The sequence below is a fragment of the Phyllobates terribilis genome, unplaced genomic scaffold (genome assembly GCF_046119375.1).
Source record: "Phyllobates terribilis strain yellow unplaced genomic scaffold, ASM4611937v1 Scaffold_12__6_contigs__length_324123572, whole genome shotgun sequence".
In the NCBI taxonomy this organism is placed as follows: Eukaryota; Metazoa; Chordata; class Amphibia; order Anura; family Dendrobatidae; genus Phyllobates; species Phyllobates terribilis.
In genome coordinates, this window is record NW_027362772.1 from 233,163,081 (window position 1) to 233,175,822 (window position 12,742).

Sequence of the window (12,742 nt, forward strand, 5' to 3'; positions counted from 1 at the left end):
CCAGCACTATCAGCACGGGGACTCTCACCACCATCACTCCCACCATCCACTACACTGCCCTGGGGCCACACTCTTCCCATGGGGAGTCACACTACCCTAGCTGCACACCTCATCAGCCCCAGCGGTCTGCATGCAGCGGCGGTTCCTAATAACCGCAATCCACGGGTGGCGTAGTCGGACATTATTTGAAGCACGTAGCAGACTAGCATTGGTCTGGCCACCCTGAGCCGCGGGACCGGGCCGCCACTACTACCCCCAATGTCTCCCTATTGCCCGGATCCGCGTGCTCCACGGCCCAGGGGGCGAGTCACATACCCTTTAACTGTATAGCAGACTCTCTCCTTTCTAATGGGAACATGTCGTACTTGTTACTGTGGCCCTGCTCTGTGTGTCTTTAAATTCTTAGTGGGGTTTTTCCTAAAATTGGTCAGACATTGGACTCACTGCATACCCTATAACTGTATAGCAGACTCTCTCCTTTCTAATGGGAACATGTCGTACTTGTTACTGTGGCCCTGCTCTGTGTGTCTTTAAATTCTTAGTTGTGTTTTTCCTAAAATTCGTCAGCCGTTGGACTCAATGCATACCCTTTAACTGTATAGCAGACTCTCTCCTTTCTAATGGGAACATGTCGTACTTGTTACTGTGGCCCTGCTCTGTATGTCTTTAAATTCTTAGTGGGGTTTTTCCTAAAATTGGTCAGCCGTTGGACTCACTGCATACCCTATAACTGTATAGCAGACCCTCTCCTTTCTAATGGGAACATGTCGTACCTTGTTACTGTGGCCCTGCTCTATGTATCTTTAAATTCTTAGTGGGGTTTTTCCTAAAATTGGTCAGCCGTTGGACTCACTGCATACCCTATAACTGTATAGCAGACTCTCTCCTTTCTAAATGGAATTTGTCGTTACTGTGGCCCTGCTCTGTGTGTCTTTAAATTCTTAGTGGGGTTTTTCCTAAAATTGGTCAGCCGTTGGACTCACTGCATACCCTATAACTGTACAGCAGACCCTCTCCTTTCTAATGGGAACATGTCGTACCTTGTTACTGTGGTCCTGCTCTATGTATCTTTAAATTCTTAGTGGGGTTTTTCCTAAAATTGGTCAGCCGTTGGACTCACTGCATACCCTATAACTGTATAGCAGACTCTCTCCTTTCTAATGGGAACATTTCGTACTTGTTACTGTGGCCCTCCTCTGTGTGTCTTTAAATTCTTAGAGGGGTTTTTCCTAAAATTGGTCAGCAGTTGGACTCACTGCATACCCTATAACTGTATAGCAGACTCTCTCCTTTCTAAATGGAATTTGTCGTTACTGTGGCCCTGCTCTATGTGTCTTTAAATTCTTAGTGGGGTTTTTCCTAAAATTGGTCAGCTGTTGGACTCACTGCATACCCTTTAATTGTATAGCAGACCCTCTCCTTTCTATTGGGAACATGTCGTACCTTGTTACTGTGGGTTCAAATGCAAGAGAACATTCTGGCACCATGCTGTTTTTTCAGAGGATCAATCACCGGGGCATAATTCAGACTGTGTGCTTCAAGACTTAAACGGTGGTGCACATCCAAGAAATATTTCAATCACAAGCAAGAATAGAAGGAAAGGCAGCACTCACCCAGTCTTCTTTAAAACGTTCCTTTATTTTTGTGTGCGGAGGATTCTTAGTGGGGTTTTTCCTAAAATTGGTCAGCCGTTATTCTCACTGCATACCCTATAAATGTATAGCAGACTCTCTCCTTTCTAATGGGAACATGTCATACTTGTTACTGTGGCCCTACTCTGTGTGTCTTTAAATTCTTAGTGGGGTTTTTCCTAAAATTGGTCAGCCGTTGGACTCACTGCATACCCTATAACTGTATAGCAGACCTTCTCCTTTCTAATGGGAACATGTCGTACCTTGTTACTGTGGCCCTGCTCTATGTATCTTTAAATTCTTAGTGGGGTTTTTCCTAAAATTGGTCAGCCGTTGGACTCACTACATACCCTATAACTGTAGAGCAGACTCTCTCCTTTCTAAATGGAATTTGTCGTCACTGTGGCCCTGCTCTGGGTGTCTTTAAATTCTTAGTGGGGTTTTAATTAAAATTGGTCAGCCGTTGGACTCACTGCATACCCTATAACTGTATAGCAGACTCTCTCGTTTCTAAATGGAATTTATCGTTACTGTGGCCCTGCTCTCTGTGTCTTTAAATTCTTAGTGGGGTTTTTCCTAAAATTGGTCAGCCGTTAGACTCACTGGATACCCTATAACTGTATAGCAGACTCTCTCCTTTCTAATGGGAACATGTCGCACTTGCTACTGTGGCCCTGCTCTGTGTGTCTTTAAATTCTTAGTGGGATTTTTCCTAAAATTGGTCAGCCGTTGGACTCACTGCATACCCTTTAACTGAATAGCAGACTCTCTCCTTTCTAATGGGAACATGTCGTACTTGTTACTGTGGCCCTGCTCTGTGTGTCTTTAAATTCATAGTGGGGTTTTTCCTAAAATTGGTCAGCCGTTGGACTCACTGCATACCCTTTAACTGTATAGCAGACTCTCTCCTTTCTAATGGGAACATGTCGTACTTGTTACTGTGGCCCTGCTCTGTATGTCTTTAAATTCTTAGTGGGGTATTTCCTAAAATTGGTCAGCCGTTGGACTCACTGCGTACCCTATAACTGTACAGCAGACCCACTTCTTTCTAATGGGAACATGTTGTACCTTGTTACTGTGGCCCTGCTCTATGTATCTTTAAATTCTTAGTGGGGTTTTTCCTAAAATTGGTCAGCCGTTGGACTCACTGCATACCCTATAACTGTATAGCAGACTCTCTCCTTTCAAAATGGAATTTGTCGTCACTGTGGCCCTGCTCTGGGTGTCTTTAAATTCTTAGTGGGGTTTTTCCTAAAATTGGTCAGCCGTTGGACTCACTGCATACCCTATAACTGTATAGCAGACTCTCTCTTTTCTAAATGGAATTTCTCGTTACTGTGGCCCTGCTCTATGTGTCTTTAAATTCTTAGTGGGGTTTTTCCTAAAATTGGTCAGCCGTTAGACTCACTGCATACCCTATAACTGTATAGCAGACTCTCTCCTTTCTAATGGGAACATGTCGTACTTGTTACTGTGGCCCTGCTCTGTGTGTCTTTAAATTCGTAGTGGGGTTTTTCCTAAAATTGGTCAGCCATTGGACTCACTGCATACCCTTTAACTGTGTAGCAGACTCTCTCCTTTCTAATGGGAACATGTCGTACTTGTTACTGTGGCCCTGCTCTGTGTGTCTTTAAATTCTTAGTGGGGTTTTTCCTAAAATTGGTCAGCCGTTGGACTCACTGCATACCCTATAACTGTACAGCAGACCCTCTCCTTTCTAATGGGAACATGTCGTACCTTGTTACTGTGGTGCTGCTCTATGTATCTTTAAATTCTTAGTGGGGTTTTTCCTAAAATTGGTCAGCCGTTGGACTCACTGCATACCCTATAACTGTATAGCAGACTCTCTCCTTTCTAATGGGAACATTTCGTACTTGTTACTGTGGCCCTGCTCTGTGTGTCTTTAAATTCTTAGTGGGGTTTTTCCTAAAATTGGTCAGCAGTTGGACTCACTGCATACCCTATAACTGTATAGCAGACTCTCTCCTTTCTAAATGGAATTTGTCGTTACTGTGGCCCTGCTCTATGTGTCTTTAAATTCTTAGTGGGGTTTTTCCTAAAATTGGTCAGCCGTTGGACTCACTGCATACCCTATAATTGTATAGCAGACCCTCTTCTTTCTAATGGGAACATGTCGTACCTTGTTACTGTGGGTTCAAATGCAAGAGAAACATTTTGGCACCACGCTGTTTTTTCAGAGGATCAATCACCAGGGCATAATTCAGACTGTGTGCTTCAAGACTTAAACGGTGGTGCACATCCAAGAAATATTTCAATCACAAGCAAGAATAGAAGGAAAGGCAGCACTCACCCAGTCTTCTTTAAAACGTTCCTTTATTTTTGTGTGCGGAGCATTCTTAGTGGGGTTTTTCCAAAAATTGGTCAGCCGTTAGTCTCACTGCATACCCTATAACTGTATAGCAGACTCTCTCCTTTCTAATGGGAACATGTCATACTTGTTACTGTGGCCCTACTCTGTGTGTCTTTAAATTCTTAGTCGAGTTTTTCCTAAAATTGGTCAGCCGTTGGACTCACTGCATACCCTTTAACTGTATAGCAGACTCTCTCCTTTCTAATGGGAACATGTGGTACTTGTTACTGTGGCCCTGCTCTGTGTGTCTTTAAATTCTTAGTGGGGTTTTTCCTAAAATTGGTCAGCCGTTGGACTCACTGCATACCCTATAACTGTATAGCAGACCCTCTCCTTTCTAATGGGAACATGTCGTACCTTGTTACTGTGGCCCTGCTCTATGTATCTTTAAATTCTTAGTGCGGTTTTTCCTAAAATTGGTCAGCCGTTGGACTCACTACATACCCTATAACTGTAGAGCAGACTCTCTCCTTTCTAAATGGAATTTGTCGTCACTGTGGCCCTGCTCTGGGTGTCTTTAAATTCTTAGTGGGGTTTTAATTAAAATTGGTCAGCCGTTGGACTCACTGCATACCCTTTAACTGTATAGCAGACTCTCTCCTTTCTAATGGGAACATGTCGTACTTGTTACTGTGGCCCTGCTCTGTATGTCTTTAAATTCTTAGTGGGGTTTTTCCTAAAATTGGTCAGCCGTTGAACTCACTGCATACCCTATAACTGTATAGCAGACTCTCTCCTTTCTAAATGGAATTTATCGTTACTGTGGCCCTGCTCTCTGTGTCTTTAAATTCTTAGTGGGGTTTTTCCTAAAATTGGTCAGCCGTTAGACTCACTGGATACCCTATAACTGTATAGCAGACTCTCTCCTTTCTAATGGGAACATGTCGTACTTGCTACTGTTGCCCTGCTCTGTGTGTCTTTAAATTCTTAGTGGGATTTTTCCTAAAATTGGTCAGCCGTTGGACTCACTGCATACCCTTTAACTGTATAGCAGACTCTCTCCTTTCTAATGGGAACATGTCATACTTGTTACTGTGGCCCTGCTCTGTGTGTCTTTAAATTCATAGTGGGGTTTTTCCTAAAATTGGTCAGCCATTGGACTCACTGCATACCCTTTAACTGTATAGCAGACTCTCTCCTTTCTAATGGGACCATGTCGTACTTGTTACTGTGGCCCTGCTCTGTATGTCTTTAAATTCTTAGTGGGGTTTTTCCTAAAATTGGTCAGCCGTTGGACTCACTGCATACCCTATAACTGTATAGCAGACTCTCTCCTTTCTAAATGGAATTTGTCGTTACTGTGGCCCTGCTCTATGTGTCTTTAAATTCTTAGTGGGGTTTTTCCTAAAATTGGTCAGCCGTTGGACTCACTGCATACCCTATAATTGTATAGCAGACCCTCTTCTTTCTAATGGGAACATGTCGTACCTTGTTACTGTGGGTTCAAATGCAAGAGAAACATTTTGGCACCACGCTGTTTTTTCAGAGGATCAATCACCAGGGCATAATTCAGACTGTGTGCTTCAAGACTTAAACGGTGGTGCACATCCAAGAAATATTTCAATCACAAGCAAGAATAGAAGGAAAGGCAGCACTCACCCAGTCTTCTTTAAAACGCTCCTTTATTTTTGTGTGCGGAGCATTCTTAGTGGGGTTTTTCCAAAAATTGGTCAGCCGTTAGTCTCACTGCATACCCTATAACTGTATAGCAGACTCTCTCCTTTCTAATGGGAACATGTCATACTTGTTACTGTGGCCCTACTCTGTGTGTCTTTAAATTCTTAGTCGAGTTTTTCCTAAAATTGGTCAGCCGTTGGACTCACTGCATACCCTTTAACTGTATAGCAGACTCTCTCCTTTCTAATGGGAACATGTCGTACTTGTTACTGTGGCCCTGCTCTGTGTGTCTTTAAATTCTTAGTGGGGTTTTTCCTAAAATTGGTCAGCCGTTGGACTCACTGCATACCCTATAACTGTATAGCAGACCCTCTCCTTTCTAATGGGAACATGTCGTACCTTGTTACTGTGGCCCTGCTCTATGTATCTTTAAATTCTTAGTGGGGTTTTTCCTAAAATTGGTCAGCCGTTGGACTCACTACATACCCTATAACTGTAGAGCAGACTCTCTCCTTTCTAAATGGAATTTGTCGTCACTGTGGCCCTGCTCTGGGTGTCTTTAAATTCTTAGTGGGGTTTTAATTAAAATTGGTCAGCCGTTGGACTCACTGCATACCCTTTAACTGTATAGCAGACTCTCTCCTTTCTAATGGGAACATGTCGTACTTGTTACTGTGGCCCTGCTCTGTATGTCTTTAAATTCTTAGTGGGGTTTTTCCTAAAATTGGTCAGCCGTTGGACTCACTGCATACCCTATAACTGTATAGCAGACTCTCTCCTTTCTAAATGGAATTTATCGTTACTGTGGCCCTGCTCTCTGTGTCTTTAAATTCTTAGTGGGGTTTTTCCTAAAATTGGTCAGCCGTTAGACTCACTGGATACCCTATAACTGTATAGCAGACTCTCTCCTTTCTAATGGGAACATGTCGTACTTGCTACTGTTGCCCTGCTCTGTGTGTCTTTAAATTCTTAGTGGGATTTTTCCTAAAATTGGTCAGCCGTTGGACTCACTGCATACCCTTTAACTGTATAGCAGACTCTCTCCTTTCTAATGGGAACATGTCATACTTGTTACTGTGGCCCTGCTCTGTGTGTCTTTAAATTCATAGTGGGGTTTTTCCTAAAATTGGTCAGCCATTGGACTCACTGCATACCCTTTAACTGTATAGCAGACTCTCTCCTTTCTAATGGGACCATGTCGTACTTTTTACTGTGGCCCTGCTCTGTATGTCTTTAAATTCTTAGTGGGGTTTTTCCTAAAATTGGTCAGCCGTTGGACTCACTGCATACCCTATAACTGTATAGCAGACTCTCTCCTTTCTAAATGGAATTTGTCGTCACTGTGGCCCTGCTCTGGGTGTCTTTAAATTCTTAGTGGGGTTTTTCCTAAAATTGGTCAGCCGTTGGACTCACTGCATACCCTATAACTGTATAGCAGACTCTCTCCTTTCTAAATGGAATTTGTCGTTACTGTGGCCCTGCTCTATGTGTCTTTAAATTCTTAGTGGGGTTTTACCTAAAATTGGTCAGCCGTTAGACTCACTGCATACCCTACAACTGTATAGCAGACTCTCTCCTTTCTGATGGGAACATGTCGTACTTGTTACTGTGGCCCTGCTCTGTGTGTCTTTAAATTTGTAGTAGGGTTTTTCCTAAAATTGGTCAGCCATTGGACTCACTGCATACCCTTTAACTGTGTAGCAGACTCTCTCCTTTCTAATGGGAACATGTCGTACTTGTTACTGTGGCCCTGCTCTGTGTGTCTTTAAATTCTTAGTAGGGTTTTTCCTAAAATTGGTCAGCCGTTGGACTCACTGCATACCCTATAACTGTATAGCAGACTCTCTCATTTCTAATGGGAACATGTCGTACTTGTTACTGTGGCCCTGCTCTGTGTGTCTTTAAATTCTTAGTGGGGTTTTTCCTAAAATTGGTCAGCCGTTGGACTCACTGCATACCCTATAACTGTATAGCAGACCCTCTCCTTTCTAATGGGAACATGTCGTACCTTGTTACTGTGGCCCTGCTCTATGTATCTTTAAATTCTTAGTGGGGTTTTTCCTAAAATTGGTCAGCCGTTGGACTCACTACATACCCTATAACTGTAGAGCAGACTCTCTCCTTTCTAAATGGAATTTGTCGTCACTGTGGCCCTGCTCTGCGTGTCTTTAAATTCTTAGTGGGGTTTTAATTAAAATTGGTCAGCAGTTGGACTCACTGCATACCCTATAACTGTATAGCAGACTCTCTCCTTTCTAAATGGAATTTATCGTTACTGTGGCCCTGCTCTCTGTGTCTTTAAATTCTTAGTGGGGTTTTTCCTAAAATTGGTCAGCCGTTAGACTCACTGGATACCCTATAACTGTTTAGCAGACTCTCTCCTTTCTAATGGGAACATGTCGTACTTGCTACTGTTGCCCTGCTCTGTGTGTCTTTAAATTCTTAGTGGGATTTTTCCTAAAATTGGTCAGCCGTTGGACTCACTGCATACCCTTTAACTGTATAGCAGACTCTCTCCTTTCTAATGGGAACATGTCGTACTTGTTACTGTGGCCCTGCTCTGTGTGTCTTTAAATTCATAGTGGGGTTTTTCCTAAAATTGGTCAGCCGTTGGACTCACTGCATACCCTTTAACTGTATAGCAGACTCTCTCCTTTCTAATGGGAACATGTCGTACTTGTTACTGTGGCCCTGCTCTGTATGTCTTTAAATTCTTAGTGGGGTTTTTCCTAAAATTGGTCAGCCGTTGGACTCACTGCATACCCTATAACTGTATAGCAGACCCTCTCCTTTCTAATGGGAACATGTCGTACCTTGTTACTGTGGCCCTGCTCTATGTATCTTTAAATTCTTAGTGGGGTTTTTCCTAAAATTGGTCAGCCGTTGGACTCACTGCATACCCTATAACTGTATAGCAGACTCTCTCCTTTCTAAATGGAATTTGTCGTCACTGTGGCCCTGCTCTGGGTGTCTTTAAATTCTTAGTGGGGTTTTTCCTAAAATTGGTCAGCCGTTGGACTCACTGCATACCCTATAACTGTATAGCAGACTCTCTCCTTTCTAAATGGAATTTGTCGTTACTGTGGCCCTGCTCTATGTGTCTTTAAATTCTTAGTGGGGTTTTTCCTAAAATTGGTCAGCCGTTAGACTCACTGCATACCCTACAACTGTATAGCAGACTCTCTCCTTTCTAATGGGAACATGTCGTACTTGTTACTGTGGCCCTGCTCTGTGTGTCTTTAAATTCGTAGTAGGGTTTTTCCTAAAATTGGTCAGCCATTGGACTCACTGCATACCCTTTAACTGTGTAGCAGACTCTCTCCTTTCTAATGGGAACATGTCGTACTTGTTACTGTGGCCCTGCTCTGTGTGTCTTTAAATTCTTAGTGGGGTTTTTCCTAAAATTGGTCAGCCGTTGGACTCACTGCATACCCTATAACTGTACAGCAGACCCTCTCCTTTCTAATGGGAACATGTCGTACCTTGTTACTGTGGCCCTGCTCTATGTATCTTTAAATTCTTAGTGGGGTTTTTCCTAAAATTGGTCAGCCGTTGGACTCACTGCATACCCTATAACTGTATAGCAGACTCTCTCCTTTCTAATGGGAACATTTCGTACTTGTTACTGTGGACCTCCTCTGTGTGTCTTTAAATTCTTAGTGGGGTTTTTCCTAAAATTGGTCAGCAGTTGGACTCACTGCATACCCTATAACTGTATAGCAGACTCTCTCCTTTCTAAATGGAATTTGTCGTTACTGTGGCCCTGCTCTATGTGTCTTTAAATTCTTAGTGGGGTTTTTCCTAAAATTGGTCAGCCGTTGGACTCACTGCATACCCTATAATTGTATAGCAGACCCTCTCCTTTCTAATGGGAACATGTCGTACCTTGTTACTGTGGGTTCAAATGCAAGAGAAACATTCTGGCACCACGCTGTTTTTTCAAAGGATCAATCACCAGGGCATAATTCAGAATGTGTGCTTCAAGACTTAAACGGTGGTGCACATCCAAGAAATATTTCAATCACAAGCAAGAATAGAAGGAAAGGCAGCACTCACCCAGTCTTCTTTAAAACGTTCCTTTATTTTTGTGTGCGGAGCATTCTTAGTGGGGTTTTTCCTAAAATTGGTCAGCCGTTAGTCTCACTGCATACCCTATAACTGTATAGCAGACTCTCTCCTTTCTAATGGGAACATGTCATACTTGTTACTGTGGCCCTACTCTGTGTGTCTTTAAATTCTTAGTGGGGTTTTTCCTAAAATTGGTCAGCCGTTGGACTCACTGCATACCCTATAACTGTATAGCAGACCCTCTCCTTTCTAATGGGAACATGTCGTACCTTGTTACTGTGGCCCTGCTCTATGTATCTTTAAATTCTTAGTGGGGTTTTTCCTAAAATTGGTCAGCCGTTGGACTCACTACATACCCTATAACTGTAGAGCAGACTCTCTCCTTTCTAAATGGAATTTGTCGTCACTGTGGCCCTGCTCTGGGTGTCTTTAAATTCTTAGTGGGGTTTTAATTAAAATTGGTCAGCCGTTGGACTCACTGCATACCCTTTAACTGTATAGCAGACTCTCTCCTTTCTAATGGGAACATGTCGTACTTGTTACTGTGGCCCTGCTCTGTATGTCTTTAAATTCTTAGTGGGGTTTTTCCTAAAATTGGTCAGCCGTTGGACTCACTGCATACCCTATAACTGTATAGCAGACTCTCTCCTTTCTAAATGGAATTTATCGTTACTGTGGCCCTGCTCTCTGTGTCTTTAAATTCTTAGTGGGGTTTTTCCTAAAATTGGTCAGCCGTTAGACTCACTGGATACCCTATAACTGTATAGCAGACTCTCTCCTTTCTAATGGGAACATGTCGTACTTGCTACTGTTGCCCTGCTCTGTGTGTCTTTAAATTCTTAGTGGGATTTTTCCTAAAATTGGTCAGCCGTTGGACTCACTGCATACCCTTTAACTGTATAGCAGACTCTCTCCTTTCTAATGGGAACATGTCATACTTGTTACTGTGGCCCTGCTCTGTGTGTCTTTAAATTCATAGTGGGGTTTTTCCTAAAATTGGTCAGCCATTGGACTCACTGCATACCCTTTAACTGTATAGCAGACTCTCTCCTTTCTAATGGGACCATGTCGTACTTTTTACTGTGGCCCTGCTCTGTATGTCTTTAAATTCTTAGTGGGGTTTTTCCTAAAATTGGTCAGCCGTTGGACTCACTGCATACCCTATAACTGTATAGCAGACTCTCTCCTTTCTAAATGGAATTTGTCGTCACTGTGGCCCTGCTCTGGGTGTCTTTAAATTCTTAGTGGGGTTTTTCCTAAAATTGGTCAGCCGTTGGACTCACTGCATACCCTATAACTGTATAGCAGACTCTCTCCTTTCTAAATGGAATTTGTCGTTACTGTGGCCCTGCTCTATGTGTCTTTAAATTCTTAGTGGGGTTTTACCTAAAATTGGTCAGCCGTTAGACTCACTGCATACCCTACAACTGTATAGCAGACTCTCTCCTTTCTAATGGGAACATGTCGTACTTGTTACTGTGGCCCTGCTCTGTGTGTCTTTAAATTTGTAGTAGGGTTTTTCCTAAAATTCGTCAGCCATTGGACTCACTGCATACCCTTTAACTGTGTAGCAGACTCTCTCCTTTCTAATGGGAACATGTCGTACTTGTTACTGTGGCCCTGCTCTGTGTGTCTTTAAATTCTTAGTAGGGTTTTTCCTAAAATTGGTCAGCCGTTGGACTCACTGCATACCCTATAACTGTATAGCAGACTCTCTCATTTCTAATGGGAACATGTCGTACTTGTTACTGTGGCCCTGCTCTGTGTGTCTTTAAATTCTTAGTGGGGTTTTTCCTAAAATTGGTCAGCCGTTGGACTCACTGCATACCCTATAACTGTATAGCAGACCCTCTCCTTTCTAATGGGAACATGTCGTACCTTGTTACTGTGGCCCTGCTCTATGTATCTTTAAATTCTTAGTGGGGTTTTTCCTAAAATTGGTCAGCCGTTGGACTCACTACATACCCTATAACTGTAGAGCAGACTCTCTCCTTTCTAAATGGAATTTGTCGTCACTGTGGCCCTGCTCTGCGTGTCTTTAAATTCTTAGTGGGGTTTTAATTAAAATTGGTCAGCAGTTGGACTCACTGCATACCCTATAACTGTATAGCAGACTCTCTCCTTTCTAAATGGAATTTATCGTTACTGTGGCCCTGCTCTCTGTGTCTTTAAATTCTTAGTGGGGTTTTTCCTAAAATTGGTCAGCCGTTAGACTCACTGGATACCCTATAACTGTTTAGCAGACTCTCTCCTTTCTAATGGGAACATGTCGTACTTGCTACTGTTGCCCTGCTCTGTGTGTCTTTAAATTCTTAGTGGGATTTTTCCTAAAATTGGTCAGCCGTTGGACTCACTGCATACCCTTTAACTGTATAGCAGACTCTCTCCTTTCTAATGGGAACATGTCGTACTTGTTACTGTGGCCCTGCTCTGTGTGTCTTTAAATTCATAGTGGGGTTTTTCCTAAAATTGGTCAGCCGTTGGACTCACTGCATACCCTTTAACTGTATAGCAGACTCTCTCCTTTCTAATGGGAACATGTCGTACTTGTTACTGTGGCCCTGCTCTGTATGTCTTTAAATTCTTAGTGGGGTTTTTCCTAAAATTGGTCAGCCGTTGGACTCACTGCATACCCTATAACTGTATAGCAGACCCTCTCCTTTCTAATGGGAACATGTCGTACCTTGTTACTGTGGCCCTGCTCTATGTATCTTTAAATTCTTAGTGGGGTTTTTCCTAAAATTGGTCAGCCGTTGGACTCACTGCATACCCTATAACTGTATAGCAGACTCTCTCCTTTCTAAATGGAATTTGTCGTCACTGTGGCCCTGCTCTGGGTGTCTTTAAATTCTTAGTGGGGTTTTTCCTAAAATTGGTCAGCCGTTGGACTCACTGCATACCCTATAACTGTATAGCAGACTCTCTCCTTTCTAAATGGAATTTGTCGTTACTGTGGCCCTGCTCTATGTGTCTTTAAATTCTTAGTGGGGTTTTTCCTAAAATTGGTCAGCCGTTAGACTCACTGCATACCCTACAACTGTATAGCAGACTCTCT